Raw genomic sequence first — 6,553 nt, forward strand, 5'->3', positions numbered from 1 at the left:
TTGGGGGTTAAAGGACTTCTGCCTTATATTAATGTAATAATCACACTGACCTATTGTTTATATAATAATATAAACATTACATAGTACCATATATTTATATTACTTCATAATGTAAATATATTATGAAATAATTAAAAATAATTTACAACAGAAAAACCTGTTAATATGAATGTAGTGCACTACTTTATAGAAAATACATATAATATGTAAATATGTAAAAACCATAAATATCACCAAATACCCTCCTGCCAAAAATTAATTCATGTTAACATTCATTCTGGGTATTTCCTTCCGTTCCTCTGTGCATGCAAACAAATAACTAGATATATTGAACATCCACCCACATTTACTTTACAATCTAAACAGAGAGAGAACATGCTTCTTTTCCAATAGTTCTAGCAACAGTCCCTGGGCCAGCTCTCATTGGCCCAGCACGGGTCATGCACCTTTCCCTGAACCTGAAACCTACGAAAGCCAATTTAATCCATAAAATAGTTTAAGTGGACTACATATATGCTTTTCTGAGTTTTTATACTTAATGACATAAATGAGACCATGTATGTTCTTTGCCAATGTAACTCACTAATTATAATAATATTATTATTATTATAGTCACCCTTTCCCTGTTACTGTCCTTCCTCTCCCCTTCCCGTCGGATCCGTTTGTCTGCTTCTTCCTCTTCCCACCGAGCCTCCCTCCCATCTGGCCCCAGCAGCCGGTGGGGGGCTGGCAGGGGAACAAGCGCTATTCACAGCAGTGCTTCCTGGGGCAGGGTGCTGTGCGGTGACTGGGGAACACGCCATCTAAGGGAGATTCCATCTCTCACTGCAGCCAAAGTGGCGTTTGGGAACTTCGTCCACAGCGGGGAAGGGGAGGAACACACTCCTCTCTCCCCGCCAAGGCCAGCCCTGCCTCCTGCACTGCCCGAGCAAGCCTGTAGGGCGTGGGCTGTGGCAGGAGAGGAGTTCGTCACCCAAGGGGTGCCCGAAAGGGAGGCATTTTTTGTCAGTGGACCTCCAGAAGGAGTGAGGCCAGAGAAAAGTAACCAAGCCAGAGCCTGGAGAGGACATCGATGTGAGGACTGGCATTTTAATTTGGTGAACTGAAGGCTGGGAATAGGGCAGGGACGGTAAGGGCCCAGTGACATGAAGTCCTATATGAAACCTTGGACACATGAAATGGGTAGTTTGGGGAAAATTCTAATGAATTCCCATTTTAAAAAGTGACTGGTTGACAAAATGTGTATACACACTGGAACTGAATAATTAGGTAAGCAAATAGATGGCATACAGTGGGAGCCAGGTTTCTTATTGTTGGAGTAGATGTTTACAGATGAACAAGAGGAGATGAGTAGAATGATCCATGTGGTAATGAATTAGAGTTGAAGACATTAGTGGGAACTCATGTTTAACTTAATATAGATACAGATGGTTATATATGGAAATATTTGTATATACGCGTACATACATGGGTTAGTATACACACATCTATTTCCTTGTTATGTCAGCTGAGACATCCCAGTAGCAACAAGCACACCTAGTGCCCAGAATCTGGTTTCTAATACCATTCTCCAATAAAAAGACTAGGTCATCTTAGAGAAATGGTTGATTCTAGAACTGGGACAGGGAATATACAGGATAATCTAGGAGCATCTTGCAGTGCCAAAAAGTAAGGAAGAGCTCAAAGACTCTACAATGATGTGGGGAGAGAACACAAAATTACACAGGAGCCAAATTAAAGCTCTCCCAGTAGCCTAAGCTGGGACAATTTGAGCAACAAAAGAAATGAAGTATTATTGTATTATAACCAAAAATATAAAATAAAGATTCACAAGTCCATGCTGAAATGAATAAATAATTGAATAAATAAATCAGTGAGGGAGAATAGAAAAATCTCCCAGGCCGAAGGATTCCAGATAATGTGTGGAGATACTCTGCCCTCAGGGTGGGGGAGCATAACTCCCCAGTCCTTAGATATGGGCTGCCTATAGTGACTTCCTTCCAAAGAGAACAGTGTGGAAGGGGGCGTTAGCTTTACAGTGCAGAAACCTGTCAAGTTCTACCTTAGCCAGATGATCAAGGTCAACATCAGAAGTAACGTCATATTGATAGTACGTACCCTTGATATGATATGAGAACGGTACTTCCTCTCTGTAGTCCTCCCCCCCCACAAATCCATAACCTAAGTCTACTGAGGAGAAAAACATCAGACAAATCCGAAATGAGGAACATTCTACAAAATATCTGACCAGTACTCCCCCAAACTGTTAAAGGTCATCAAAAACATGGAAAATCTAAGAAACTGTCACAACCAAGAGGAACCTAAGGAGACATGACAACTAAATAATGTAGAATCCTGAGTGTGATCATACCCCCCAAAAAGGACATTGGGGGGGAAACTAAGGAAATCTGAATAAAGATTGGATCTAGTTAATAATGGTATATTGGTATTGGCTCATTGTGATAATTGCACCCATACTAGCATGACAAGTTAGTAATAGAAGGAACGGCATGTGGGGTATATGAGAACTTTGTACCATCACTGTAATTTTTCTATAAATCTTAAACTATTCTAAAATAAAAAGTTTATTTTTAGAAAAGTGGATGATTGTATCATACACCAAAATATTAATATTGATTGTTTCTGGATGGTAGGATCGTAAGTGTTTGCTTTAATGTACTGCTCAAATTTTCTATAAAGTATATGTTATTTATAAAATCTGAAAACTCTTTAAAGTGTAAACTTCCAGGTTGAGATAATAAATTGATCATATGCCTTCATCTCCTCTCCCTCACAGGCCCCACAAAACTTTTTGAAAAGACTAGGCCCATGAGAACACAGAGAACAGAAGTGGCGACATCAGTGGACAAGAAAGCTCAGTGATTTTAGGATGACTGAACGGGGCCAGAGGAACAGTCATGGAATTAGTTAAGTAGAGAAAACTAAGACTTGGAAAGGCCTGGAGAGAGAGCTGATGGTGAGGAGTGAGTAGATTCTCCCCATGGATCCCAAAGATGGAGGCGACTTGGAAGTAGCAGGCTCTACAAGAAGAGAGCTTATAACATGGACTAAACTCTAGGGCAGGGGTGTCCAACCTTTCGGCATCTCTGGGCCACACTGGAAGAAGAGTTGTGTTGGGCCACACATTAAATACATTGTGACATATAATTACAAAAAACATCTCATAATCGTTTAAGTAAATTTGTGATTTTGTTTGGGGCCACATTCATAGGCCATCCTCGGCCACGTGCAGTCCATGGGCCACGGATTGAACACCCCTTCTTCAGGAAATGGTCGGAAGAGAAATATGGAGATGTTACAACTGTAGATCCCCTCCCAATCCTGCACGGTGAGGCAACCTGGTCCCTGCCATACACTGGAGGTTTTTTCTTTAGAGAAATTGAACCAGAGCAAATTCAGGGATTCCGGCAACAGTAGAGAGCAGTTGCCTGGCTGAAAACAGGGGGGTTAAGTTAAGGCCACACGTTAAGGGCAGGGCTCTCTGCCAGACCCATCCCCTTATCCCATGCCCAGAAAGGGACTATCAAGTATGTCCCTGTAGAAGATTGGAAACTCTTCATTGGAAAAAACTTTACTAGCCCCAGAGAGAAGTTCTGTAAGTTGACTTTTATTGTCTCCCAATGAAATGGCCTGAGGGTGAGGCCCGCCAGTCAGACCCCTGCCCACACACACAGCTGCCAATGCTGTCGATGCCCACTGTCACACGGGAGCGGGCAGGCCAGGGTCACCAGGGATTTGCAGAAAGTATTGCCCATAAGAGAGACAGACCAAAGTAAACATTTAAAAAAAATTGGGGGGGGAGGAGAAAATGAACTCAGAGGAAACATAGATGATGTTAAGAAGAAAATATATTTTTTATTTTTATGTACACATTTAATTAATAGCCTCAGAAATCTAAGAGAAGATGCATATCCATGAAAAAGAATAGGATGGTGTAAAAAAGGAACAGTCAGAGAATGAGTGAGAGCAGTTAGAAATTTAAAACATGACAGCAAAAACGAAAGATTCAACAGAAGAGTAGGAAAATGAAGTTGAAGGAATTTCCTAGAAAGTAGAAAAGAAAGATAGATAAAAATTGGGAGAGAGAAAATGTTAGAGGATTCTTCAAGGGGTTCCAGCGATTGCATGCAGTTTCACAAAACAGAAAACAAAGGATAGGAAATTATCATTTTATAATAATAATAGAAGTAAATTTCCCAGAAGTAAAGGACATAAATCTCCAATTTGAAAGTACCCACTAGATGTCCAGTAGAATGGGGTAGGGAGGAAGCCAAGGCAATAATTTTGATTTTCAGAATACCAGAGTAAAAGAAATAACCTCATAACTTCTAGAGAGAAATATCACATCACGCGTGAAGGAGTAAGAAGCTGTGGCACCAGACCTCTCAACCACGGTATGGGACACTGGAGAACTTTGGCCCAAAGTTCTGAGTAAAAATTATTTTTAACCTAGAATTCTATACTTATCCAAAAAGGGTAAGTGTGGAATGAAGATATTTTCAGATATTTAAGAACTCAAATGTTATACCTCCCACACACCTTTTCTTAGGAACGTAATGAAGGGTATAATTCAGTGAAATGAAAGAAAGACTAAGCCAAGAAGGAGAAACAAAGAGACTCTAGAAAACAAAGAAGTAATCCAAAGGAGAAGAGGGATGAAAGGAAGTCCTAAATCGATACCTGGGCCCCGGGTGTAGAGAGTGACCCTTCCAAATGGAAGCAGGATGACAGAGGGTAAAGAAGGGAAGGGGTGAGGGGAGGAAAAGGTAGTAATTTTTGATACATTTGGATAATTGGGAAAGACATTGCTAGATGTTTAACAGGTACATAGAGAACATTTTGAAAATATTAGCAATAGTTATTTAAAAGAAACTAAGCAAAATAAAAACTACGATAACTCTTAACTGTAGGAAAAACAAAGTTGGAGGGAATATAATTATGCGATATCATTGTTCAGCAGTAAACTGAGGCTGGATAAGAGAGAAGTGGTAAAAGTCCTACAGTTAAAATTTGGGGAGAAAATTGGAAAAAGTAATATAAAATAATTTTTAAATAATATTTGAGAATTTTCTAGAAATGAGATAATATAAAAACATCATAGTGAACCTAGACAACATCAAGAATAAATTTCAGTTTTAAAGTCATGAGAGAACAGGAACTAATTACCTAAAGCCTCCGGGCTGGGGACAGGGCAGAAAGCCCTGGTATCTCGTATCTGTATCTCCTATCTCATATATCTTTAGAACCCAAAGGCAAGGAGAAACTGCCCCATAACAGCCTTCCAGGAAACACTGCGAGGTGAGGGGGAAATAGCTTCTTAGCAGCTCCTCACAAGTCCCCCATCCAGTTTTGGGGGGATTTCAAAGCAACCAACCAAGACTCAGATTAGTCGTGGTTCAACCCTTTCCCTTTGTGGCCTGTTCAAATATGTGCAAGGCCAGCAGGGTACCATGAGAGCTTTACCCATGCAGTATCAAGAAATAACCAAGATAGGTCTTTCCAGTCGGTGCTGAACCATGGGCATATCTTGGGACAAATGGCACAAGTGCCCCAAGAGAAAGCCTTACCACAAAAACAAAAATATGAACGGGGACGCCCTGCTGCCAACACTGATTGACCCTACCACACACAACCAGTCCGCGTGCGAGGAGGCAACGAGAAGTACCGAGCCTTGAGGTTCGACATGGGCAACTTCTCCTGGGGCTCAGAGTGTCATACATGCAAAACAAGGATCATTGATGTTGTCCACAATGCGTGCAACAAGGAACTAGTTTGTACCAAGACAGTAGTTAAGTCTGCATCAGACGCATTGACAGCACACGGCACCGACGGTGGCATGAGTCCCATGGGGCGCTGTCCCTGGGCCACAGGAAGGGGGCTAAGCTGACTCCTGAACAGGAAGAGATTGTAAACAAAAAATTATCACAGAAAATTCCAGTGAAATATGATGAAAGGAAAAAGAATGTCACAATCAGCTGCCTTCTAGAGGAGCAGTCCAGCAGGGCGAGCTTCTTGTGTTCATGGCTCCAAGACCAGGCCAGTGCGGCCCCGCAGACGCCACATGGTGCAGGGCAAGGAGCAGCTTCTAGCTGAGGAAAATCAAGGCCCGTCGAGGCAAATAAATCCTCCCGGCTTCTACCTCGGCTCATGTAAGAAAGGTTTTTATTGTGCTTTAAAAAGAGAGAGAGAGAAAGGGAAGAAAAGAAAAAGAAATATCAGTATGAGCACAAGCATTTTTTAAAAGCAGGACTTATCAGAACAGCAGCTAAAAGAGTTGGAAGTGACCATCTCTGGAAGGACACTGCAAACAGGGAGGGAGGGGCAGAGAACTGATGCTTTTACATAAGAGATTTTTTTAATATAAAAGTTTCAATTTGATTTTTGTTCTATATACTTTGATGAAAATAGAAATCAGTTCTTCTAAAGAAGTAGTGGATACGGGGATTCGTCTCTGGCCCCCTGAATCCTTGGCCTTTCCCCCTGCAAGTGATGTTGGAAGCTTCAAACTACGGCTCGTGAAACTTCACACCCA

General features: G+C 41.4%; 1 pseudogene; it reads left to right on the forward strand.

Moving 5' to 3' along the window:
- Positions 1–5,537: 5,537 nt before the first annotated feature.
- Positions 5,538–6,110, forward strand: LOC129064570 (40S ribosomal protein S8-like; annotated as a pseudogene).
- Positions 6,111–6,553: the final 443 nt, after the last annotated feature.

Source organism: Pteronotus mesoamericanus, unplaced genomic scaffold (genome assembly GCF_021234165.1).
Source record: "Pteronotus mesoamericanus isolate MK-2021 breed Mesoamerican mustached bat unplaced genomic scaffold, CSHL_Meso_final contig_101, whole genome shotgun sequence".
Lineage (NCBI taxonomy): Eukaryota > Metazoa > Chordata > Mammalia > Chiroptera > Mormoopidae > Pteronotus > Pteronotus mesoamericanus.